At 42.7% G+C, this 27,993-nt stretch overlaps 1 protein-coding gene across 1 annotated transcript in view; it reads right to left on the bottom strand.

The window, feature by feature from the left end:
• The window catches only part of LOC138753518 (RAS guanyl-releasing protein 1-like), a 175,816-nt gene extending 148,233 nt beyond the window's left edge, over positions 1-27,583 (bottom strand). The window contains exon 1 of the mRNA XM_069916636.1: positions 27,427-27,583. The gene's annotated coding sequence lies outside the window, so the exon portion shown is untranslated. The remainder of the gene's footprint in view (positions 1-27,426) is intronic.
• Between the last annotated feature and the right edge of the window lie 410 nt (positions 27,584-27,993).

Genomic DNA, 27,993 nt, shown 5'->3' with positions numbered 1-27,993 from the left:
AATTTTTTTGTTGATGAATTAACAAAAAAATGCTTCTGCTTATTTCTTTCCATCAAATACACAACTGTAAGGCAGCATTTAAGATTAGACGAGGAGTCTGCCCCCATTACCACGCTGCCAGAGGCAAAAAGGTGTAATGAAACACCAAAGTAGGCACCATCATCAAAAGCAATTTTGCTCCCAATTCTAACTTTGTACATTGCTACATTCTATAGAGCAGAGAGAAAAATAAAAGTTGTGATTCACTGCAGGAATGCAAACAATCAGCATCCATATTGTCATTGGGATGAGACAAGCGCCACAATGAAGGAGTTAGATCCCATCCTTGGTGAGCCTTTCCATGCTACCACTTGCTCTCTCACCTGCCAATTAATGGACTGTAATACAGTGCTCAAACAAAGGAGTTTTTGGAACACTGCCAGTACCCCGCAGAGAATAATAGTTAGCTGGAGTTACTTGCATAACCTGTCTCAGAGAATTTCCTCCTGCATTTATACTATTTTTATGAGGTTTAGAATATAAATGAGCAGATTCATTAAATTCAGCTTGCAAAGGTGGAGAGGGCTTAAACTATGTTGTCAGGGGGATGGGAACCAGAGTTTTTGGTCAGAGGATGGAAAGGTGGACGCAATGTACAATGAGACTATGAGGAAGAACATGTAATGTCTTCCTGTCCTGCTATTTCTACTGCTAGAAGGGGAAAATCATCATCATCTCTGCCTATTTAAAAAAAAATAGTATCATTACAGTGCATCATCAACAAATCAATTACTTCAGGATCCCAGCCAAATGCTTTCTCCTCTATGTCATGGTCATATTAAGACCAGATTTCTCTCAATCCCCACTATCATCCTTGCTATTGGTGTCATGAGAAAAGCAGATCTGTGGTCAGTACTGTTGTGGTCTCAATTCTATAACCATTGCTTTTGGGATAGGCATGGATTGCAATATCTTGTCCAGATCTAGCTAGCACAAGTGTCCAGCAAAAGTCTGGATGATGTAATCTGCTTTGCAAGATCAAGTTGCTGCTTCTGTGTTCCTGGATACCAAAACATTCCATTAATGTTTTCAGCCAGGGCTAAAGGACCATCCTGAAAGAACAGCATCTGTGGAGCTTGGGATGACAGAGGACCCTGTAAATACTAGCCTTCTTGCTCTTGCTGTCAAGTCAGCCAAGAATTCCTTGCTACTTTAGTTGAGAGATTAAGGAATCCAAAGCCAGAGATGATGAGCTCAGATGTGTTCAAAATAATGCTTAACAAATATCTACAACCTCCACAGTTAAAGATCAGTAGCTTTTTACCATTCATTCTACACCTATAAGGAAAGTACTTTATGTGGACCTTAGAAGAGGAAAGGGCACAATGAGAGGATCTATGGAAGTGCACAAAGCTGAATAAATGAAGTTAAACTGGCAAGTCTACAGACATTGTGACTAATGCATACACAAAAGTGCTGAGAAACTCAGCAGGACATACTGCATCTATAGGAAGCTAAGGGTGACATTTTTAAACAAGTGATTCAAGTTATTGTATGAGATAGCCATCATCTGATTTTGTTTTTGAACCGTCAGTATGATTGTAACTGGTAGAAGCTGAAGCTGGTAACAGCACATGAATATTTTGATAGCGTGTAGCTCAGGGAGAAAAACTCTACATTGTGATTTCTCTTCCTTTTTGTTTCAACACACTACGTGACACTTGGTCTTCTTCCTCATTTGGAGTCATGATTTACATAATTGTCAGATACTTGTATCAACATCACAGATGCTGTCTCTGGTTACAGAATAGTTGTACATTCAAATTAAATCCAATTTAAATTATGTAAACATACAATTAATGAGATGTGTGACTGGAATCAATTCCTCCTTTGGACTAATGGAAAGATTGCAATCTATTAACCTGTGTATCTGTTTTTCTCTGGCAAGGGAGAAGAGAATCACCTTACTTTGCATGGTAAACCTCATTGTCATGCAACCTTCACACTCAAATTTCAAGATGTTATCTATATATTTATTACTGACTAGAAAAGCACCAGATATACAAATATTTAGATCCACAATGTTGACCGTCTGTTTTGAGATTTTTAAATTTCAGTACAAACTTCTAATAGAATAGAACTTCAGTTCCAGCCAAACCACTCTAAACTATTCAAACTGTAATTCAAATATGGAAAGGTTGCAAAGATCATCTAGAGGAAATAAATATCCAACTAACATGCAATTAGTTTATAAATTATTTAAATTGTTCTAGTTTTTCTCCATTTTACATTGTGATAGCTGTGAGGTCAAGAACATTCAGCATTGTCTTTAATGAAGGGCTCAAGCCTGAATCGTCAGTTATGTATTTTTACCTTTGCTATATTAAGGACACTGTTTGACTTCTAATTTCTCCAGCATTGTTTTTTTTTATTTTTATTTCAGTGTTTTCTACAGTTCAAAAATGTCAGTATTAGCATATTTCTATTACTAGCATTTTAACCCACTTCATGGGTGCTGTCAATTAGGAATGTTTGCATAAACCCTTTAAGATAGCTCACTTTTCACTAGTACTGTCAAGGCACATGTTAGAATCCATTTTCTAGCATTGGGGGATATTTCACAATTATGCCTCTTAAGATGCTAATTGAACACTCACTCTATTGCACAACATTGTGAATTTGCTAACTACATTGGAATTACATAATATAAAAGTTACAGAATAAAAGTAAGTTGACTTACTTTTTCATATTTGTTGCAAGTTTTACATTCTTCAGTATTTTAATACTAATAAGTTTATTTTTATTTCACAATTGGAAATGTTGGTATCATAAGTAAATGATTAAATATTTGACACATAATTGCACATCAAAAATAATCCTTTTGGATTTCATTGTTGCTAATATCTAGAAATCAAACTAGATATTAAAGTCATTAAAAAGCTATTCAAATTGACAAAATGATTTGGGGGCATTTCATTCAAGATCTTATGTAAAAGCAATGATATCCACCTGTGTAACATTTACTGACACATCACTTCTGGAAGAGCAAAACTTAAACCATCAATTTGACAGAGTATTTTTTTTGGGAGATAAATTGGGAAAGGTTTGTTAGAGTAGGTCACATACAAACACTTAAAACGGATCTTATTTGAAATTCTGGAGCTCTGCTAATGCTAGACATATCGGCCTCACAGCCTTTGCAAGAGCTTTGGAGAGTGCCCAAGAGACTTCACTAATGCATTGTTGTTTACAAAAAGGTAACAGATAACAGAGCTTGTCGGAGCTGCCTTCTGTCTGGAAGGGAACTTGCTGTTCTAAGAGGGTCAGGTGGTTTTTCAAGCAGAGAGAGTAAAACAGGGTGAGTGAGAGAGAGAGATCACTTCTACAGTGTTACAGTCAGCAAAAGCAACTGGGACTGGAACAGGACAAGCTGACAAGCTTGTGGAAAACCCAATTTGGAAGATGGGTTCTTATTTCAGCCTGGTCAAAGCCCTTGTGGTTCATGCAAGAGGAGAGGACTGGCTATCTAATGTTTCACTTGGAATAACAGAAACAAAAAGGCACTCTGTGGTGACCTGAAAGAAAAAGGTTAATCAACTGGAGAACCCTGAGGGGGCAAGTTTAGCCAGCAAGACACTGGAGTGGCTGATTAAAAAGGAATCAGTTGTGGATCTCCTGGAACAACTAATCTCTCTGTGAAAACCGACAAGAACTTTCCTGAGTGGTAACCATTTACCTTTCAAGCACCAAACCCTGGTGAACTTTATAAATGTTAAATTCTGTGCACAGTATAAGAATTGCCTGCAACCAGTGAACTTGGAGGAATGAGAAGTGAGATTGGACTGTGAATTTACACAGATTACATACACATGCGCTTAGAATTAGAAGGGAGTTAAGTTAGGTTAGTTAAGTCAATAGTTAAAGCATGATTCTGTTTTCATGTTTAAAGATAATTAAAAGCAACTTTTGTTTAAGTAACCATTTGTCTTGGTGAATATCTATTGCTGCTGGGTTTATGGGTCCTCTGGGCTCGTAACACAATATTCTAGAAAAAAAAATCAGTGGAGTATAAAATTAAATGGCTAATGGTTATGACTAGCACCTAGAGATTCACATCCAATTGAAAAAGCTGACATCACTTCAATAAAGAATAAAGTTTGGTTTCCACAGACATTCATTACACCTCCTTTGAAAATTGTTTGCCAAGCCCATCCAGTCTTCAGACAGGAAACATTTCAGATCTCAATGGCTAATAGCAATCCAAATATGTTAAATTGCTGAAATAAAGATAGAATACTATTTGTGCTTTGTGTTTGTTAGATTCAGATATGAATATATGAACATGGAAGTTATTCTCAGATCAGTCTACTCATATTAGTGCTGACACTTCCTGCAAAAAAACTGATTCAATGCCTATGCACAATTCAGCCTGTTAAGGTAGTCATTCTTCTTCTCCAATTCCAAGGGATATATAACAAACATTGGTAAAACAACTTGAGCTGCAAATTATTTATAATCCTAAATGAATGACAGAGCAGGAATGAGGAGCTGATTGTCCTAGTCTTCCGGAAGTTCCTCATCTCCTGATCAATAAATGCAGACTCTGGCTTTAAATGTATTCACACATCATTGATCAACGAGAGACTGAAGCCCTAACTATCCTTTACAAAATTAATACGCTTTTTAAAAAAAATCCCAGTGAGCCATTCCAAGGTGGAGCCATATAAAGATATTCAAAATCGCACTTGATTCAAGCTGTATTTAAAACTTATTTTTCAACACAAGTGTTTTGAGCTGCCTGTGTATTCAAGAACTTGTTATGGACTTCATTACAGGATTTATTCAGAAACAGAATATTTTAGCTGTAACTTACGAAGGAAATTAAATTTGAAAATAATTATCAAATGTTTCTAAACACATACCTTGTTTATATTTACTTCTGCTCATTCTATTACATTCGCTTATAGAGAGGAGCCGAATCAAAACATCCAAAAGTGGAAGGTCTCTACATGCCTTAACATTTACCAATTTGAGTGATCTTTATAGTTTATTTCACTTTTTTGTCTTTACATGTGTGTTCTTAATTTTAGACAACCACAATAAAATGCATCTACATCACTATGTAAAGGTTATTTAGCATGGAACCTTTGTCAATAGTAAAAGAAACAATGCAGTTCGTGTCAAAATCTATTGAAAAACTGAAGCTTTTAAGAACAAGTTCTTGTTTTATCAATTTTGAAGAGATTTCTTACCCTTTTTTTTTTACAGTTCCATTCTTTGCTCTGCTAACTCCGATTACTTGCAAAATAAAACTAGTCAGGTGTTCAGTCTGTGGTAAGACTCTGCACTTCTGTGGTTTAAAACCTTTGACCTGTGTAAAGTTCCATACAACTACATTTAGTTTTAAATTATGTTGAGTCAATCCAAATGTAATCTTGAACTCTGAACTGTCTATAATGTTGAACAGTTGGGTTTGGTGGACACTGTTGTCGATTTCCCATGATTCACTGTGGTTATTTATAATCCCCAAAGGCTTCTTCTGTCACTGAATGTTCCACCCATGACTCAACACTGCCAAATAAGTCAATGCATAGCAATTTTCTTAAGAGGCATCAACATTTTTACTAAAATAAGCAGCACCGTCACATCATTAAAAATCTCAAAACTCAAAAATGAACCATGTCTTTCTCAGTTCAAAAATACTGCAGTTATTTATTGATTTGTTTCGCTGAAGCAGGAAGTCAGAAGAGACTGGAGGTCTTCATCATTTACCACAGGTGCAATAGAAGGTTTACTTCATTGGGTGTGTTTCAAATCAGCCAGTGTAGCAGCTGCAAGCAGCTTGTCGTTGGTGCACATTTCCGACGTTTTTATGTGCTTTTCTATTTTTTGTTAAAATAGATGTAAACCACATCTTTCACCATAGAATTCGGTTTCAATATTTTTATTACATTTTACAATAATAAAAGTAGAAGCCATATTTATCTAAATATAGAGGTAATATGAAAAAAGGAAATATACAAAAGAAATACTTGTATAAGAAAATCTGTTACATGCAAACTAGATATATCAAAGAAAAAATAATCAATTAATTATTTAATCAGTTATAACATATGGCCTATTGACAAAGAAAAAAATAAATTGATACAATACTACAAATTCTATCCCCTTCCCTTCTGAAGTTATTCTGATCCCCCCCCACCCCCAAAGTTAGACATGCTATCATGCTATCATGTCATATAACCATTGAGTCTGAGTAGGAGGGACAGCATCTTTCCATCTCATCAATATTGATCGTCCAGCAATAAGGGAAGCGAAAGAAACTATATGGGATTCATAATAGAGTTCAGCGATCAACATTCAGTCTATAAACATGAAAATTCAAATACATAATTTGGGTGCAGCACATTTCCAACATAATCTAAAATCAGGGACCCTACCTCTGAACCACAGCAGACAAATATATTTATTTTAATCTAGGTTACAATATGACATGCACATTCTAATCCTACCATGACAGCTGAAGAATTAAATTTAGTTAATTAAAAATGCCTACAATTGAATTTAAAAAGTTTACTCTGATCATGGAAATCAGAAAATATTTTTTCTAAAAAAACATCAGTTTTCACTAATATTCTTCAGGGAAGTAAATATGTCAGCATTACCTGTTCTATAATTCACACCAGACCCACAGCATGAACAAGGAGACACAGGGGACTACTGATGCTGGAATGTGATGCCAAACACCACCTGCTGGAGGTACTCAACAAGTCAACCAGCATCAATATGAAAAAAAGAATGGTTGACATTTTGATCCAAAACATTTCATGATATTCTATTTTCATCTTATTAGAGGATCAAACAACCCATAACTGAGTGTGGAAAAATTGAGACAATATTCTGGATCACATCTCCAACAAACAGGTTTATTCACTTATTCCTCATAGACTTGCTAAATTACCCATTAACAAATTCCACAGATTTACTACCCTCTAAAGAAATTATTAAGCATCACTGTTCTGCCCTCTTTTCCTGGACTCTCCCACCATGGAAAACAACCTTTCCACATCTACTCTCTCCATGCCTTTCAACATTCAAAATATTTCAATGAGATCCCTCCCCATTCTCCTAAATTCCAATGAGTACAGGCCAAGAGTTTTCAAATGCTCCTCATACGATAACTATTTAATTCCCAGAATCATCTTTGTGAACCTCCTCTGAATAAGGGAAGTGAAAGAAACTACACTCCAAGCACATCCATTCTTAAATGAGGAGCCCAAAACTGCTCACAATACTTCAAGTGAGGTCTCACCAGAAGCTTAACATCACATCCCTACTCTTGTATTCTATTCCTCGTGAAATGAATGCCAGCATTGCATTTGCCTCCTTCACCTGCTGACTCAACCTGCAAGTTTACTTTTAGCCTATTCTGCTGAGAAATCCCAGGTCTGTTTGCATCAGGACATTTTCAATTTTCTCCCCATTTAGAAAATAATCTGCCCGTTTATTTTTTTCTATCAAAGTGCATGACCATACACTTTCATGATATTGTATTTCCATGACATTATATTTTCCACTTCTCTGTCCATTCTCCTAATTAAAGTCCTTCCGCAGCCTCCCAGTTTCCTCAACACTACCTGTTCCTCCACCTACTTTCATATCATGCACAAACTTGGCCACAAAGCCATTCACTCCAATAATCTAATTTTTTTTTTCTTTCCACTCATGTACCTTAAGTAATAGATGCTGCGATTAGTAAGGGATTATTTAAGGTGGTATGTGAGTGGAAAGATAAAATTTGAAAACCTCTCTTTTTAAATCATACCCAATTGACTTGTTATGTGCTCGGTTTCATAACTCCAAAGGAAATGGGCCAATGACAATTTTTCTCAAGCAAAATATTTCAGTAACAATTGGGTGTAGAACAGTGGTTCTCAACCTTTCCACTCACATACCATCTTAAGCAATCCCTTACCAATCACAGAGCACTTAGGGCACAGGGAATACTTAAGTGGAATGCAAATTTAAAAAAAAATGTTTCCCACCCCTGCCCTAAGGCATAGGGATTACTTAATGTGGTATGTGAATGGAACTAAAAAGTTTGATAACACTGATCCACAATGTACAACATAAAAAGTGCTGCCCCCCTCCCCCCCCCCCCCCCCCCCATATCAACCCCTATGGAACACTACTGGTAGCTGGCAGCCAATGAGAATATGATCCCCGTGTTCACTCTGCTTCCTGCCAATCAGCCAATTATGTACCCAGGCTAGTATGTTTTCTGTTAGACCATGGGCTCTTGTTCAGTAGCCTCATGTGCAACACCTTGTCGAAGGCCTTCTGAAAATTCGAATACACAACAGCTACTGTATCTCCTTTACCTAACCTGCCTGTGGCTTCTTCAAAGAATTCCAATAGGTTTGTCAAGCAAGATTTTCCCTGAAGTAAACCATGTTGGATTTGACCCATTTTGTCATGTGCCTTCAAGTACTCTGTAATCTCATATTCAACAATTCACTCCAACATCTTCCCAACCACTGACATCAGGCTAACTAATCTATAATTTCCTTTCTGCTGTCTTCCTCCCTTCTTGAATAGTAGGGTAGCATTTGGAATTTACTATTCCTCTGGGTCCAAAATCTTATAATTCATGAAAGATCATTATCCTCAACAATCTCTACCACTACTACTTCAAGAACCCGAGGGTGCAGTCCATCTGGTTCAGAAGACTTATCCATCCGGAGACCATTCATCTTTCTGAGCACCTTCTACCTTGAAATAGTAACTGCACTCAGTTCCCTGATACCCTTTGACATTTGGCACACTATTAATGTCTTCCTCAGTGAAGCTTGACGCAAATACTCAATGAGCTCTTTTGTCATCTTCTTGACTCCCATTATTGTTTCTCTGGTATCATTTTCTAGCGGCCCCATATACTGTATACTCTCACCTCTTTTTATATACGAAGTTTTTTCTCTATCCTCTGATATGTTTGCAAGCCTATTTTCATACTTTTCCTTAAGTTTTTTTGTTACCTTCCACGAGATTTTAAAATTCCCAATCCTCCATTTTCCCACTAATTTTTGTTTCCTTTTGCTTTTACATGGGCTTTGACTTCTGTTGTCAGCCAGTTATGACATTTTTCCATTTGAATTTTTCTGCTTTTTTGGTATGTATTTATCCTGCACCCTTCTCAATTTTTACTTGTATTTTATTCAGTCTAACCCTCAGACATGAAGGACATCCCAGTCAATACTGGGGATATTAAAGTTTTCCATTATATCATCCCTGTTGATTTTATTATCTTTCCAGAATCTACTCATCTCTTGTTCTCTCTCTGTCAAGGACCATTGGAAGGCCTATAGTATAACCCTATCATTTTCATTTTTTACCTCTACCCAGTGTCTCAGAAGAGCTTTCCATTACATCCTCTCTGACTGCAGCTGTAATACTCTACCTAATTAGTAATGCAATTGCTCCAACTCTTTTACCTCCCTTCCTATCGTGTCTAAAACAACAAAACCCAGGAACATCAAGTTGCCAGTCCTGTCCCTTATGTAACCAAGTCTCTAATGGTCACAGCATCATAATTCCAAGCACTAATCTAGGTTCTAAATTCATCCATCTTACCTACAATGTTCTTTGCATTGAAACAAACATACTTCAGCCTATCAGTCTCAATACCTGTATTCATTTGCCCATTCCTTCCTTTCAGATTTGCTTGCTGCAACCTCTGCTGTCCTCTCAACTCCTCTTACTTCCCACCTGTATTCAGTCATCTTAACAGTAAATGATAAAGTAATTAGGAAATGCCAACTGCAAACTAGCTTTTTTGTGAACCATTTACTCGAATAACCAGGGCTCAGTTTAATTCATCTGCCATCTCCTCATTTTCTTATTAATTGTTCATCTTTTGGTTTAAATATTTCTAGAAATGGTTACTAACTATTCTTACAATCCTCATTATTTTATCTTGCATCCTGACTTTTCCTTCATTATTAACCATTTAGCTATTCAATGCTTTTTAAAAATATTCTATCTATTTTCTGACCTGCCACCCATGTGTGCCCAATTACATATTTTTTAAAAATTCAAGATACCTTTATTGTCATGTAATAAAACAGGTGTAATATTATATGAAATTTGCTTTAGTCTGCCACAAGTCAGACAGATTTGCCATCACCAGAAATTACCAGGTACCTCTTAGAGTCAAGAGAAAGTAAAAGAGACTTCCAGAGTCAACGAGCGTCAATGGATTCACCTCCAGCATTCCTGCAGTTTCCACAGCCACGGTCCAAAACATCGGTAACCCGAGCTCCAGATTCGTACCTTCAACACAATCAGGGAGCCTTCAGCGCCCTCAGCATCCTCTCACATATCGGTTCCGATATCTAGTGCCCCTTCAACCAGTCTCCAGCAGGCCAGAGCCTGTGTGGGATCCTGACCTTGAAACGCCAACACACTGCCACCTGTGTGTTCTTCAGCTGCAAAGCCCCTTACTGGTCCGGCACCACAGGTACCATCCAATGGATTGTCTCCTCTGCTTCTACTTCTCAAATGGGGGGGGGGGGGGGGTGGTGGGGGGGGGTGGGGGGGTAAAAAAAAAAAAGTGTGGGGGGTGGGTGGACTCCATGCTTTCTGATGCCCTGTGCCAGTCTTCTGCTTCCCCAGAGTCTGCAAGCACTCAAGGCTGCAATTGAACATGGGCACCACCATCTTAGGCCCAGACCCCACAATTGCAGAATTTTAAAATAAACCTCTGTTGGCTCCTTTAACAGGCCTTTTAAAGCTTGTATGGAGCTGTCGGTGGTTGGAATGGGCAGTAAAACCCTGTGGAGAAATCCTGTGTCTCCTTTCCTAAATCTCAGCAGGTTAACATCAGCTGCAGCACTACCATTGCAGCAGCTCCAGCATCATTTTTTTTGTAACCACAAATAATGGTTTCCTCTCTTCCATATAACATAGAAATCTACCACCCTGTACAGGCCCTCAGCCATGTGCCGACTTAATAATCTACTCTAAAAACTTCCCTATGAGATAATCTATTTTTCCTCAATTCCACTATTTAGTAGCCTCTTAAAAGATCCTATTGCACCTGCCTCCACCACCATAGCCAGCAGAACATCTTTCCGGATAAAAAACCTGCACTCCTAGGTCTCTCACTTCCACCACACTCTACCATTTAGATGCTAGTGCAACATCTTACACTGGCAGAGATAAATCGGAAATGCCATTCCTTGGCCCACTTCCCAAATGATATAAATCCTGTTGTAAATTTACATTCCTTCCTCAGTCTACAAGGAAACCACTTTTGGGGTAATCTGCAAATTTAGCAGTCACATTTATAACTTTGTTGGCTATAACGATTTGGATGACAAACAAGTGTGGGGCGGCATGGTTGGCATATGTGAGTGGAAAGAAAAAGGTTGAGAACCACTAGTGTAGAGGTTAGTGCAATGCTTTTACAGCATCAGCGATTGTGATTTGAGTCCCAAGCTGTCTGTAAGGAGTTTGTATGTTCTTCCAGTGTCTGTGTTGGTTTCCCCCAGGGGCCTGTTTCCCCCCACCATTCAAAACATACCGAGATGGGGCAAAATGGCCTGCTACCAAGCTGTATGTCTAAATTTAAAATTTAAGTCAACAGAATAATCAGAAAATAAGAGTCAACTAAAATTGCTGAATTCAATATTCAGTCCAGATAGTTACAATATGCCAAGATGAAAAAGGAGTTGCTATTCCTCAAGTATATGCTGATCTTCATTATAAGAGTGCATAAATCTAAGGTACAAATGAAGTGGAATGGAGAATGAAAGTAACAGGAAGTTGGAGCTCAGCATCATCTAGGCTTTCTGAAATTCAGGTGTGTTCTGAAGCAGTGTTTGATTTATTCAACATCAAGGAAACCTCATCATGAGTACCTAATGCAGTACAGGGAAACCCTGCTTATGTCCTAGTTCCAAATCAAACAGATTACCTCGGATTCAACAAAATATTTCCATGTCATCAATTCACTGGACCAGGAGGCCACCGCACGAGTCGATGACCTCATCCAGTTGCTGCCAGAGGAAGGTAAATATATGGCTCTAAAGACCCTCCTCATAAACACTTACGGACTTTTAAAACACGAAAGGGCCACCAGCTTCCTCCACCTGGACAGCCGAGGGGACAAGATGCTCACCCTGGCAGAGGGACACAAGCCCAGCCTCGGGTTCGAGCAAGCATTCCTCGACCAAATGTCTGGCACCACATTGCCACCACAGGCCCGCTTGTAGACTCGAGCCTGACACCTGGCTCCTGACAAGCTCATCCTCGCCAAGGAAGAGTTTAAGCACATGGAGGAACTCTATCGTCCACCAGTCTGACAGTCCATGGGCCTCTCCCCTCCACTTCCTGCCAAACTCCAACAGCAGCTGGAGACCCTGCAGAGACTACAAGTGCCTCAATGACGCCCGGCCGCTACCCAATCCCTCACATTCAGGATTTCGCTGCAAACCTCCATGGGGTGCGCATCTTCTCCAAAGTCAACCTGATCTGGGGATACCACCAGATCCCCATTCAACCAGATTTCCAGAAGACCACTATCGTCATCCCCTTCGACTGAGTTTCTCTGCGTGCCATTCGGCCTAAAGAATGCAACCCAGACCTTCCAGCAACTCATGGATGCAGTTGGCAGAGACTTACAGTTCCTCTTCATTTACCTGGATGATACCCTAGAAGCGAGCAAGGCATGTAAGGAGCAGTGGCACTTATCCTATGTCTCGGAGTTCACCACCTCCACCAGCTTTTCGACCAGCAAGCTGAATACGGCCTCACCTTCAACCCAGCGAAGTGCCAGTTCGGCCTCGAAGAAATAGACTTCTTGGGCCACAAGATCACCAAGGACGGCGCCACTCCTTTACCCGATAAGGTGAAGGCTATCTGACAGTTCGCCAGGCCAATGACCCTGAAAGGAATGCAAGAATTTGTGGACATGGTGAACTTTTACAACAGGTTCATCCCCGCAGCTGCCAGCATCATGTATCCACTCTTAACATTAATGTTGGACTCCAAGAAAGACCTCAACTGGACTGAGGAAGCACAGGCTGCATTCCAGGAAACCAAAGAGGCTATGGTTGCCGCAACTATTCTTGTCCACCCATGCATGAACATGACCACAGCCCTCACCATTCACACATCCGACACAGCGGTGGACGGTGTCCTGGAACAGTTCATGGACAACTCTTGGAGCCCCCATGCCCTTTTCGGCCATCACCTACGAGCGCCTGAACTGAAGTACAGTGTGTTCGACAGAGAGCTGCTGGCCCTCTACCTCGCTGTCTGCCATTTCTCCTACTTCTAGGAAAGGCAGCTTTTCACAGTCTACACGGACCACAAGTCGCTGACATTTGCTTTCTGCAAGTCCTCTGACCCATGGCCTGCCCAGCAGCAGTGGCACTTATCCTATGTTTCGGAGTTCACCACCTCCATCCGCCACCTCTCTGGCGAAGAGAACAGCCATTGAAGCACTGTCCAGGCCAGGTGTTCACACCCTGTTGCAAGGCATCAGCTACTACATAGTGGCACAAGCCCAGCAAGATGACACCGAGACCCACAGCTTCAAGACAGCGATCACAAGTCTGCAGCTCCAGGACTTCCCACTGGACACTAATGGCATGACTTTGCTCTGCAATGTTTCCACCGGTCAACCCTATCCAATGGCGACGAATAGTTTTTGACACGCTGCATGGCCTTTTTCATCCCTCCATCTGAATGACAGTGCACATGATATCCTCCTGGTTCTTCTGGCATGGGCTACACAAGTAGGTTAGTGAATGTGTAAAACCTGCATGCACTGCCAAACTGCGAAGGTCCACTGGCACACCAAGCCCCGCCTTCAACAGTTTGATGCGTTGACTTGCAGGTTCCAGCATGTCCATCTTGACATAGTAGGACCCTTGCCAGTCTCCCAAGGGTCACGCTACCTAATCACGATGGTGGACAGATTTACCAGTTGGCCAGAGGCCATCCAAATCCCAGACACCACACTGACACTTGTGCCCAGGCCTTGCTCTCTGCCTGGGTCTCCCGATTTGGAGTCCGAGTGCACATAAAAACCAACCAGGGCCCAATTCACTTACACCCTTTAGAATGAACTCTCCAAACTCCTGGGCACGCAGCTATACCACACCACTGCCTACCATCCCCAGACCAATGAATTAGTCAAGTATTTTCACTGCCACCTTAAGTCAGCACTGATGGCAAGGCGAGAGAGGCCAAATTGGGTGGACAAACTGCCATGGGTCCTCATCTGAATCTGCACAGCACCAAAAGATGACCAGCGAGCCTCCTCAACTGAATTGGTCTACAGTGAACCCCTAGCAGTTCTGGACACATCCTGCCTTCATCACCAGTGCAGAACAACAGCACCGCAATTGTACAGGAAAGATAGAAACTGGGATCACTCAAACCACCACTGCCATCATGACACTGTGATCCGCCCCCCTCAGCTTTCCCAACTGACCTAGATATCTGCGACTATGTGTTCGTGCACAGAGGCGCACACAGGCCATCCCTCCAGCGTCCCTACAAGGGACCCTAAAAAGTACTTCACAGGAATGCCTCCACTTTCATGCTTGACAATGGGGACAAAAAAAAGAACTTTTCACCCTGGACCGCTTCAAACCAGCACACTTGGACTTGTCACAGCCGGTGACAGCCTCACTGGCAAGACGCAGGGGTTGACCATAGAATCAGGAGACCTCACACGGTTGTATGGCAGCACATATTTGTAGCGGCGAACCAGAGGGCCTTCAAGGCAACAGCGTGAAACTAAGTAAACTAGTTGTGCTTAACGAGCTTACAGCTGGTTGTCTTTGTTCTTCACACTGCACTTGCGAGCACACACTACTACAGTATACCAAGTATGCCATGAATTTTTGCTTTACTCAACGGAACTTTTGAACCTGAGTATCAGAGATAAAAGAACAAGGGTTGCACAGGAACATATCAAGAGGTGGGATATGACTGTTAAGCGTGGACAGGGAGTTGTGCAGCAAATGCTGCCTGACATGCTGAGTATTTCCAGCATCCTCTTATTTTAGATTCATTAACAATAGCAATGTTCTATCTAGATCTCTCAGTTTCTAGATATGTATCATTGAAGCACAGTACATGGTTTAGAATAGGTTGACAGCACATGTACATAAACACAAGCGTATTAAACAAAGTTGGTGACCAGCAGCAAAATTAATTATGCTTTCACACTGACAATGTAGAGGGAATTCTGGTGTGTAGAATTAACTCCAGCTCTTGTTTTGAGATCTACTTTAAGATATTTATAAAAGCTTTATATTCCCCCATCATAAAGTGAAAATTGTTTCTTAAATTATTAAAATTCTTAAAGTTTCTGCCTCCTCCAAGTTCTTATGTTAATGTGAAGACATCTTCTATCCTAAAATTACCTTTAATGTCTGCTTTGACTGGTCAGAGTTTAACTTAAAAAAAAACTTTATTTAATATAAACCCATTTAGCAAACATCACAATATTTCAAACTTAATCCAAATACATGTGGTATTTTATAAAAAAGTAAAGAAATACAAAAGAAAGAAAAACCTCCTATAAATCCCCCCCACCCCCCTAAACCACAACAGGAGTACTGCACTTTCTGATACTTTTATAGTGTTCTATAAATATTTATGTTTAAGAGGTTATGTTTGAGATTCATTTAAATTTTAATACAAACAATTTGTAAATATAGGTTCCATATTTCACAAAATGTATGATATTTATCTCTTAAATTAAGTAATTTTCTCAAGTGGAATACAACTCTTAATTTCTGCATGGCATCTATCCATTCCCAAATCAGTATCTAACTTCCAAGTTATTGCAATAAATTTTCTAGCTATTGCCAAGGCAATATGTACAAATTTTACTTGAAGCATATTCAGTTTTAATTTAGGTGTAATTCCTCCAACACCTCCCAGTAAAAATAACATTGGATCCTGTGGGAATCTTACTCCAGTTATTCGTTCTAATAAATTACCCAAATCAAGCCAAAAAGGTTTAATTGTGGAACATTGCCAACTCAAATGCAAAGTACCAATTTCTTGCCACATCTAAATCATAAATCTGAATAAATATAATTCATATTATGACATTTTTGTGTTGATGAATAAAACTAAATTGAACTAACCACTATCTCACATTTAATGTAATTTTCATTCTCTCTACATATCTGAATCGATCTATATTCTTTTTGCTTATTTAAATCTACCCCCCATTTTTGTCTTGATTTACGAACTCATTTTCGAGCCTTCTTTTATAATTATACATTCCTGAAATGAATTTCTTTACATCCTAGTACTTACTAATTCTACTTCTGTCTCCACTGGTAACACTAAATCTTGACCAAAAATTTCACAAGATCTCTTAATTTGTTAATAACATTTTGTATTTTCCAATCTTAAACTTTTCCTTCATTCTACTAAAAGTAATAAATCTTTCAAACAATCTTTAATTTTCTTAATACTGCAATTTTTCCAAATTTTAAAAAATATTATTTTCCATAGAAAATAGAATAAGTCTATTTTGAAATAAAGGTGTTCTTCCAGACAGTAAACTTCCTTCCTCCAATCCCTTTATCAATTTTATTCCAAAGTTCAATTAAATGTTTCAGCATGGGTGTTTCTCTGTTTGCTGTTAAAAATCTTGCATTCTATTTATATATAAAATCTGAATCTGTTTCTCCTATTTTATCAAGCTCTATAATTACCCATGCTGGAACAATATTTAATTTATACATTAAATTAATAAATATCAACTCAGCTGCTTTATAATAATTCATAAATTTGGGGAGCTGCAAGCCTCCTAAATCATATTGCCAGTTAAATTTATTATTCAAAAATCTATTTTCAATTTCATTTACTCTTTTCTATATGCTAACTTCACCTGCAAATTCTTTCCAGACAGAAGAATCAACTTTCTTGTTGTTTCTACATTTGACCCCTGAAAAAAATTCACATCATTATTCCTGCACTACCACAACCACCTAGATATCTCTCCAATTTCTAATTAATCACATCTAGATAAAGAAATCATGGTGTTTTTCCCCCCTGACACAAGTACCATATAATCTGACTTGGGAGCAAAACATCCTGAGCTTTATCCATCACTTTTCTTTAGGTCACAATTTTTTTTGGTAGTTCCTCAGCTTTTAGATGCCTGAAGAGCTGGGTTTTTTCCTCCTCTAGATCAAATCAATCTTGGAATTATTCATTTACTCCTGATAATTCTCAAGAATTAGTTTTGCTTTTCCACGCAGAGAAGGATTATCCTGGGGATTAGAACCATCCAATTAGGGTGAAATGTCCCCAGCTCTTGTTTGTTGGAAGTCATCAGCTTGTCTTTGAGGCACCATTTGAAAAGAACTTTGTTTTCAGGATCCTGGATATCTTCCTTATTAACTCCTTTGTGCAGCATTTCAGTTACTGCAATGGGACCAGGCTGATGAAAATAAAACAGATTAGGCAATTGTAAGTCCTGCTGTCATTGACTTGCCACAATCCACTTCTGCTGATTTATCCATATCCTCTCACTTTTTCAATAAAATAATTAAATGTAGACCCTTCTATCTACCCTGAGAGTTCTCATCTGTGATTCTCACTGGAGTTTACATCCCTTCTAATGCCAATTACAAGCAGGCACTTGCAGAGCTGCATGAGATGATCAGTGAACAAGAGACGGCCCAGCCTGATGCACTACAAATCCTAGTCAGCAACTTCAACCAGGCCTGTGTCAAGAAAATCCTGCCTAATTACCACCAGCATGTAACCTGCTGTACCAGAGGTTCCAGCACACTTGATCAGAATCAGAATTTATAATAATGAACAATCCATGAGATTCAGTGTTTGCAGGAGATTCATAGTTCAAATATTCATATTATAACCATCTTACAACATTACTATATACACTGCTACACCAAGATAAGGAAGGCCAACTGTTCTTTCCCAAGACAACACTTTGGCAAGTTGGATCACCTGGCTATGGTCCTTCTGCCTTCATACAGACAGAGCCTAAAAAGGGAGGCTCTGGAAGTCAGGACAGCTAGAGCATGGTCACAGGAAGCTGAAGAACAGTTACAGGACTTCCTTGAGTCAGCAGATTATGAGGTGTTCAAGGACTCTGCTGAGAATTTCAATGAGTACATCGAGGCTGTCACACACTTTACCAAAATAGCTGTGAATGAGCATCTCCACCAAATCATTCAGGGTTTTACCCAACCAGAAATCTTGGATAAATAATGAAATCTGCTGAGAGTCAGATCACAAGCATTTAAGTCCAGAGATCCAGATCAGTACACCAGGAATACGCATAACCTGCAGAAAGCTATCTCCTGGGCGAAGTGGAGATTCCAGATGAAAATGGAAACAATAGGGGACACCTGACAGCTGTGGCACAAGCCAAATGCCATAACCTGTTACAAAACCAAAACCGGTAAGGTATCAGACAGCAAAGCTTCTCCCAGAGGAAGACAACATCTTCAACACCTGATTGCCGACTGTGGGAGTGAAGAATCACCCCTCTACACCCCCACATCCCCTAATGATCCAATCCTGTCTGTATCTGAGGATGATGTGCATGCTGCCTTCAGGAGAGTGAATCCAAGGAAAGCATCCAGTCTGGATGGAATCCCTGGCCAAATATTAAAAATCTGTGCAGAACAACTTTCTAAGTATTTATGTATATCTTCAGTACTCTACTCCAGCAGGGCATGGTACCACCTGTTTCAAACAGGCATCAATCATATTGATGCCCAAGAGTGTAGTAACCTGCCTTAATGACCATCAACCAGCAGCAGTTACATCAACAGTGATAAAATGTTTTGAAAGGCTGATGATGAAGCGTATCAGCTCTTGTGTGAGCAGTGACATGGACACATTCCAGTTTGCCTACCATAGTAACAAGTTCACAGCAGATACCATCTCACTGGCTCAACATAAAGCCCTGGAACACCTGAACAGCAAAGATGCATACATCAGAATGCTCTTTATTGACTACAGTTCAGTATTTAACACCATCATCCCCTCAAAAATGATCTGCAAACTCCAAGACCTGGGAGTTAACAACCCACTGAGTAATTGGATCATGGATTTCTTCACCTCAGACCACAATCAGGGAAGATTGGTAAGAACTTCTCCACAATCTCCATCAGTACCAGATGGCTGTGTTCTTAGCCCCTGCTCTACTTACTCTGCAACTACGTCTGTGTGGCTTGGAACGACAATAACACCATTACAAATTTGCTTATAATACCATGGTAGTTGTTGTATAAAGGAAGGGGATGAGTCAGCATATAGTAGGGAGATTGAAAATTTGGCTGAATGGTGCACCAACGACAACCTTGCACTCAATCTCACCAAAACTAAGGAGCTGATTGTTGACTTCAGGAAGAGAAAGCCAGGCATATACAGTGATTAATGGGGAAATCAGAGATGGAGAAGTTGAGCACATTTCTAAGGAGACACTATTTTGGAGGATCTTTCCTGGACCCAACACACAAATGGCATCATGATGAAAGGACATCAGTGCCTCTCATTCATCAGGAGTTTGTGGAGGTTTGGTATGACATCAGAAATCCTGACAAATTTCTACAGGGGTGTGGTTAAAAAGTGTGTGGTCTGATATGGAAACAAATATCCCTGAGCACAAGGCCCTCTAAAAAAGTAGTGGACACAGCCAAGGACATCACAGGCAACACCCTCCCTACTATTGAGTACATCTGGCCTGGATTGTGTAATTTCTGACCTATGGCAACATGGTTGATTCTCAGCTCTGCTCAAATAGCCCAGCAAATTTTTAAGTTATATCAAACCACAGAAATCAAAATATAGTTAGAACAGAGGCAAGCAAACAACTTCTGGAGCAACTCAAGTAGGTCTAACAGCATCTTTAGGCAGAAAAGGTCAGTCAACATCTTGGATCAGAAACCTTTTAAGGGACTGTAATGCATGTTGGAAGAACCAAAGACTTGTTGATCCAAACCAAGGCTTTTATTAACTAAAAGACTGGAGCATATCACATGCAGGTCGACAAGTCCAGAATGACCTGGTCGGCTAGGAACAATCCTCTAAGACCTGCCAGTAGGTGTGGCTAGCTCTCAGCCAATCACAGTCATCCTACACTACAATCTGTACATATACACATTGGTGATAGAATCTGTACTATCACATTCACCCCTTCTTTGAGAACTGACCCCGGAGTGGTTGTAGGGCTGTAAACAAAACAAAAAGGGCCCAGTGGAGGTTAGGGGCTGTACCGGTCAGGGCGCCTGACCATCCGGCATGACCGCCGTGGTGCCAGGATTGGGGTTCGCTGGAGTCGTGTTGCCGTCAGGCTCGTAGGGTGCACCCACTGCTTCGCTCAATTCCCCAACGGCATTGTCGACAGTCTGGCCTGAGCTGGTGAGGTGGTGCTGGTCCCTCTGTTCAAGCACATGACCTGGGGGAGAAGGAATAGGGGGAGGTTGGGTTAAAGGCACTGCTGAGCCTGAACCGGCTTGGGCTAGGTCCCTTACCGAGACTGTGTCCTCCCACCTGTCCGGATACTCAACGTAGGCATAATTTGGGTTTGCATGGAGCAGAGTCACTCGGTCAACCAAGGGGTTGTTGTTTGAGTATCGGATGTGGCGTCGTAAGAGGACCGGACTGGGAACCGTGAGCCACTCCGGTATGGTCGTTCCCGATTTGGATTTCCTTGGGAAAGAGAACATCCTTTCATGGGGGGTGGCATTGGTCGTGGTGCATAGGAGGGAGCAGATGGAGTGTAGGGCACTAGTGAGCACGTCCTGCCAGCGAGAGGTGGGGAGACCTTTGGACCAGAGGGCAAGCGTAATTGCTTTCCAGATGGTGGCATTCTCTCTTTCGACTTCCCATTACCGCGTGGGTTATAGTTGGTGGTCTTGCTTGAAGCAATACCACGCTCCAGAAGGTACTGCCGCAACTCTGAGCTCATAAATGAGGATGTAACTGGGGTACCCGAAAATGGCGAAGATGCTGTGCAGGGCCTCCATAACTGAGGAGGCAGTCATGTCCGAGCAGGGCACAGCGAACAGGAAGTAGGATTACTCGTTGATGGCCGTAAGGATGTAGGTGTTACAGTTGGTAGACGGTAGGGGCCCCTTGAAGTCTACGCTGAGACACTCAAAGGGGTGGGTGGCTTTGGTGACGTGGGTGTTTTCCGGACAGAAGAAGTGGGGCTTGCACTCAGCGCACAATGGGCAGGCTCGGGTCATGGAGTGAATCTCCTCGACCATGTAGGGCAGGTTGTGAGCTCTGGCGAAGTGCGCGAACCTAGTGACCCCTGGATGACAGAGCTCCTCGTGGAGTCTCTGCAGTCTGTCCAGTTGTATGTTGGCGCAAGTTCCCCGGAGAGCGCATCTGGTGGGTCGTTGAGATTACCAGGCTGATACAGTATGTCATAATTAAAGGTGGAGAGTTCTATTCTCCACCTGCCGATTTTGTCATTCTTGATCTTACCTCGCTGGGTATTGCTAAACATGAAGGAGACCGCGCATTAGTTGGTCAGCAGCGTAAAGCGCCTGCCAGTGAAGTAGTGTCTCCAATGATGTACTGCTTCAACTATGGCCTGGGCCTCCTTCTCGACAGAGGAGTGTCGGCTCTCAGGACCCTGGAGGGTTCTGGAGAATGCGGCTACCAGCTGGCCGGCCTGGTTCAAAGTGGCTGCCAGTACAAATTCGGACACATCACTCTCAACGGAACGGGATGGACTCGTCGACGGCATGCAGCGTTGCAGAAGCAATGTCCGATTTGATGGGGTCGAAGTCCACTCTGGCTTCGGTTGACAGGGGGAAGGAGGTGGTCTTGATGAGTGGCCATGCCTTGTCGGAATAGCGTGGAACCCATTGGGCATAGTAGGAGTAAAAGCCCAGGCAATGTGTCTGAGTGCCTTCTGGGTGTGGGGGTGGGAGGTCCATGAGGGGATGCATGCGGTCAGGGTCTGGCATGACCATCCTTTTCTCTAACACGCAGCCTAGAATTGTGAGCCAAGTGGTCCGGAAGACATACTTGTCGAAATTATAGGTCAAATTCAGCCGAATTGCAGTCTGAAAAAATTTCTCAAGGTTGGCATCATGATCCTCCGTGTCATGGCCGCAGAAGGTGACATTGTCCAGATATGGGAAAGTAGCTGTTAGCCCGTTCTGGTCCACCATCCAGTCCATTTCCCGTTGGAAGACCCCCATGCCATTTGTGACCCCAAATGGTAACCTGAGGAATTGATACAGCCGCCCATTCGCTGTGAAAGGTCGGTCTTCTCGGAGGATCAGGGGCTGATGATAGGCCGAACACAAGTCAATGGTGGAGAATACGGGGTATTGGGTGATCTGATTCAACACATCCGTGAGCCGTGGAAGGGGTATGCATCATAAAGCGTGAAGGGGTTGATTGTCTGGCTGTAGTCAACCACCATTCACAGCTTCTCCCCGTTTTTAACCACCACCAACTGGGCCCTTCAGGGACCCGAGCTAGGTTCGATAATGCCCTCGTCCAGCAGTCTGCATACCTCGCTTGTGATAAATTTCCTGTGTTCATAACTATATTGCCGGCTTTTGGTGGCCACAGGCTTCCAGCCAGGGGTGAGATTTGCGAAGAGCGCAGGCAGAGCAACTCGGAGGGTGGAGAGGCTACAGATGAGGCCCTGGGGCGCGGGGGTGGGTGGCTCGGGCTGCCACCGGCAGGAGGCTTCCGGGTGGAGTGGTTACAGACAGAGAGTGGAGTGTGAGGCCCCCCCAAACTGCAGGGAAACGGTTTGAAACTGGCACTGAAAATCCAGTCCCAGCAGTGCAGGGGCGCACAATTGGGGAAGGACTAATAGTTCTTGACGTCCTGTTTTGCGGAAACTGCCAAAATGTTTGGCCTGGAAGTCAGCCTGAAGAAAACTGAGGTCCTCCATCAGCCAGCTCCCCACCATGACTACCAGCCCCCCCACATCTCCATCGGGCACACAAAACTCAAAACGGTCAACCAGTTTACCTATCTCGGCTGCACCATTTCATCAGATACAAGGATCGACAACGAGATAGACAACAGACTCGCCAAGGCAAATAGCGCCTTTGGAAGGCTACACAAGAGTCTGGAAAAACAACCAACTGAAAAACCTCACAAAGATAAGCGTATACAGAGCTGCTGTCATACCCACACTCCTGTTCGGCTCCGAATCATGGGTCCTCTACCGGCATCACCTACAGCTCCTAGAACGCTTCCACCAGCGTTGTCTGCGCTCCATCCTCAGCATTCATTGGAGCGCTTTCATCCCTAACGTTGAAGTACTCGAGATGGCAGAGGTCGACAGCATCGAGTCCACGCTGCTGAAGATCCAGCTGCGCTGGGTGGGTCACATCTCCAGAATGGAGGACCATCGCCTTCCCAAGATCGTGTTATATGGCGAGCTCTCCACTGGCCACCGTGACAGAGGTGCACCAAAGAAGAGGTACAAGGACTGCCTAAAGAAATCTCTTGGTGCCTGCCAAAATTGACCACTGCCAGTGGGCTGATATCGCCTCAAACCGTGCATCTTGGCGCCTCACAGTTTGGCGGGCAGCAACCTCCTTTGAAGAAGGCCGCAGAGCCCACCTCACTGACAAAAGGCAAAGGAGGAAAAACCCAACACCCAACCCCAACCAACCAATTTTCCCCTGCAACCGCGTCTGCCTGTCCCGCATCGGACTTGTCAGCCACAAACGAGCCTGCAGCTGACGTGGACATTTACCCCCACCATAAATCTTCGTCCGCGAAGCCAAGCCAAAGAAGAAGAAGAAGAAGAATAGTTTGAAGTCTGAACGTGATGCCCTGGACTTTCAGAGTCGCCACGCAAAACCCCTTCAACCCAGTCAAGTGCGATCTGGTCGCCAATGAAATCCTCTGGGCAGTGGGGAGAATACCCAGTCTGCAACGGTGGGCAAGGTCTGGGCAGATAAAACTGTCAGTTGATCCCCGAGTCAAATAAGCAATTGGTATAGTGTCCATGCACTTTAATCCGTTCCATTGCTTTTGTGAGGGGATGGGGGAAGTTCTAGTCTAGGGTTACTGATGCAGAGACTTGTAATGGGGACAGTGGAGTCCTGCGTGACGATGTCACACAAACAGTTGGGCCTGAAGAGACAGCATTGAGTTGGTGTTGCTGTCTGCAGCCTGCTGGGGGTGTCAGCCAGCCAAAGGTAAGTGTTGGGGGTCGCCGCTTGCTGTCAGCGGTGGGGTGGTCAGTTGGGCAGTCGTGGCGGTGGGTATCGGCTCAGTAGTGTCGGTCATGGAAGCGTGTCCCCAGTCGGCAGTGTCGGTGGGTACCGGGTCGCTAGTGTCGGTCGTAGCGGCGGGTACTAGGTCAGCTGCCTCTGTGGTGGCGGGTCCCCGGTCGGTGATGGCGGGCTCAGCGGTAGCGGCCGTTGAGGTCGGGGCTGGGGCCTGGTCAGAAGTTGCTTCGTGAGGGACAGTGAACGTCATTGCGGCAAGGGTGGGTTGTACCTTCCATGGAGTCCTCGCTCTCATTGGATGAGAGCTGAGGAAGAAGTGTTTGAAATGGAGAGTGGCAATTGGGCTTCACACGAGGCACTGTGTTTGGAGCGAGACTAGAGCAAAGTGGCTGTTTTTAAGGCACTTCTGGCACCTGGCTTTTCTCGCCGGGCACTGGGACCTGCTGTGCTTGTTCCTCCCGCAGAAATAACACTTCAGGGTCGCATCAGGCAGCGTAGCGGCAGCCGACAGGCCGTCGGTGTGCCGGGGGGTAGTAGGGTAGAGGGAGGACATCCTACTCACATTAGAGCATGGGGTCCAGCCCCGAGAGTACACATCCATACTTAAGACAGCAGCCTTCATTGTCTCTGCGATCTGGATCACGTCCTCTAGGTTTTCTCCCCCATGCTCTAGCAGGCGCTGCCTCACCTCAATCGATCGAACCCCAGCCACATAGGTATCCCGAATGAGATCTTCTGTGGTCTCCACAGCACTTCTGTCTGAGCAGGAACAGTCCCTGCTCATTGCCCTTAGTGACTGAATATAAGCTCTACAGGACTCACCGGGCTGTTGCCTCCTTGTTGCAAGTTTGTACCGAGCATAGACCCTGTTCACCGGTCGCTCGTAGAGCCCTTTCAGCACCTTCATGGCTGCGGCATAAGTGGTCGCATCCTGGATGCTCTGGTAGGCTCTCGGGGAGACCATAGTCATCAAAATGGTTATATGGTTATATTAGTAGTCGATGGCTGTCCTCTATCACGGCAGGGTCAGAGAGCTGTAAGTATGTTTCAAAGCATCTCACCCAGTGCTTAAAGTTATTCGAGGCTGTAGCTGACTGTGGGTTGATGTCGAGGCATTCTAGCCGTAGCATATGCTCCAACCCTTCAAAGCTTTTTAGTTAATAAAATTGTAGAGCGCGTCGAAAGACTTGTTGATCCAAACCAATGCTTTTATTAACTAAAAGACTGGAGCATATCACATGCAGGTCGACCAGTCCAGAATGACCCGGTCTGGCTAGGAGCAATCCTTTAAGACCTGCAGTAGGTGTGGCTATGCTCTCAGCCAATCACAGTCATCCTACACTACAACCTGAAGTGTTATTTCTGCGGGAGGAGCAAGCACAGCAGGTCCCAGTGCCCGGTGAGAAAAGCCAGGTGCCAGAAGTGCCTTAAAAACGGCCACTTTGCTCTAGTCTCGCTCCAAAATGGCCACTGTCAAACACAGTGCCTCGTGTGAAGCCCAATTGCCACTCTGGTTGTAGTGATAGAATCTGTACTATCACAAATGGCAAATTCAAAGGAATTTTTTTTATTAAACTACTAACAACATAACATTACTTACTTATCTCTAAACATACTTAACTCTAAACTTTGGGAGTGTGATTTAAAGCCCCACTCTAAGATGTTAATCTTTAAAAGTGCAGCATCATTTTAGTCTTGCTTGAAGGTCTTAAATTCTCAGTTCATAAATAATTATAAAGCACTTTTAAAGATTATATCCTCACAATCAGGTTTTCCATATGAAAAATCTGCCCTCTTCAAAAAGACAGCAAATGTGGCTATTTTCTTCCACAATTAATTCACAAACCCAGACAAAGATTAAATCAGCGGTTCTCAACCTTTTTTCCCCACTCACATACCACTTTAAGTATTCCCTAGTCTGTGACTATTAAGGGATTGCTTAAGGTGGTATGTGGGTGGAAAGAAAGTTTGAAAATCACTGTTTTAATCGATCCTAATTGACTCATTATGTGTACAGTTTCATGAAACCAAAGGAAATGGATCAATGACAATTTTTCTCAAGCAAAATATTTCAGTAATAAATGGGACTAGACTGTGATCCTCAACCTTTCCTTCCTACTCACATACCACCTTAAGCAATCGCTTACTAATCACAGAGCACTTATGGCATCGGGATTGCTTAAGGTGGAATGTGAGTGGAAAGAGGTTGAGAACCACTGATCTAATGAATGTAGAAAGCCCAGTAAAAACAGAAGGGCACGTAATCAAAGAGGAGCTGGAGGGACTCAGCAAGTCAGGCAGCATACATGGAGAATAATGAACAATGTTTCAGATCAAGACCATTTATCAAAAAGGGTCCCATTCTAAAACATTGACTGAGTCTTGAAAAAGGGTCCGGACCCAAATTGTTGACTATCCCTTTCTCTCCATGGCTGTTGCCTGTACTGTTGACTCCTTCCAACTCTAGAATCTACAGTTCTTATTTTTCTTCACGAGTACATGACCCATCTATATGGTCCCATACCCCTCCCTCATAAAATATCTTCTGTCTTAATAACAGCAGAGGCCAGAGTGGGCTGGAAACCTTGTTAATCTCAAACTCAAAGTGATGGGCAGGTGACACTTTATTTAATTTCTGCAACATTTAACTAGCTGTTGGTACACCAGCACTTCGTGACTCCGTCAATTGCTCCTCTGCATTAAATGAACGCATTTAGCACCAAGTGATAATTCCCCGTTGCTTTTCCATCTGAGAAACCATATTCAGGATAGATGAAGTAACCATGTATCTTTGTGTTTCATATTAAATCTGTTGTAATATATTAGTCCATTGCACCTTTTTTCTAAGGTTATTGGCTGCCTTCTTGTCCAATGACCCTTCTCAATATGGAACCATTTGTGAGTTGGCAAAAATACCTTGGAATTTCTAAATTTAAGATAATAAAATTGTGGCAGGAAAAGCCTCAGCAAAGTCTAGCCACCCTTTAACATACTCCATTGACTAAATTGGTGCGATTTATCCCAAATCCATCTACAACTGCGTTTAAACAACACACAATTAAACTTTTACGACCAAGAACAATCCCCAAAGGTCGGACCACAGTGAGTAGGAAGCAATTTGGTGGAGTCCCCTTTATGTAATGGGGAAAAGGATATCGTCGATGTTTGAAGAAATAAAATACTCGAATTGACTTCAACTAACCAATTCCAAACCGTGGAAAAAGTGGAGCTGCTTATGGTTCTTTCAGTAATTCTTTTATAGAACTTGAGCACCACCGTCGTCTATTTCCATTGCACTCGTACCTCCCTGACTTTGGATTACCCGCCTTTCGCTGGTCCCCCGAGCTCCGACCGTTGCAGAATCAGCGAGACACAAACAGGCGCATGCGCACAAAACACCACAGGCAACGTCGAAGACGCCTTCGGTCGGCAGGACCCCACATTTGAAATAGCTTTGACCAATGAGGAGCGCGCTCAGAGAGCGCCACCGTTCGAATGGGAGAGGACGTGAGGGGAAGGAAGTCGAGGAAGGGGCACTGAGTGAGGAGAGGGAAGTCGAGGAAGGGGCACTGAGTGAGGAGAGGGAAGTCGAGGAAGGGGCACTGAGTGAGGAGAGGGAAGTCGAGGAAGGGGCACTGAGTGAGGAGAGGGAAGTCGAGGAAGGGGCACTGAGTGAGGAGAGGGAAGTCGAGGAAGGGGCACTGAGTGAGGAGAGGGAAGTCGAGGAAGGGGCACTGAGTGAGGAGAGGGAAGTCGAGGAAGGGGCACT

Source organism: Narcine bancroftii, chromosome 2, assembly GCF_036971445.1.
Source record: "Narcine bancroftii isolate sNarBan1 chromosome 2, sNarBan1.hap1, whole genome shotgun sequence".
NCBI classification, from domain to species: domain Eukaryota; kingdom Metazoa; phylum Chordata; class Chondrichthyes; order Torpediniformes; family Narcinidae; genus Narcine; species Narcine bancroftii.
This window is presented reverse-complemented; position numbering and strand designations above follow the sequence as displayed.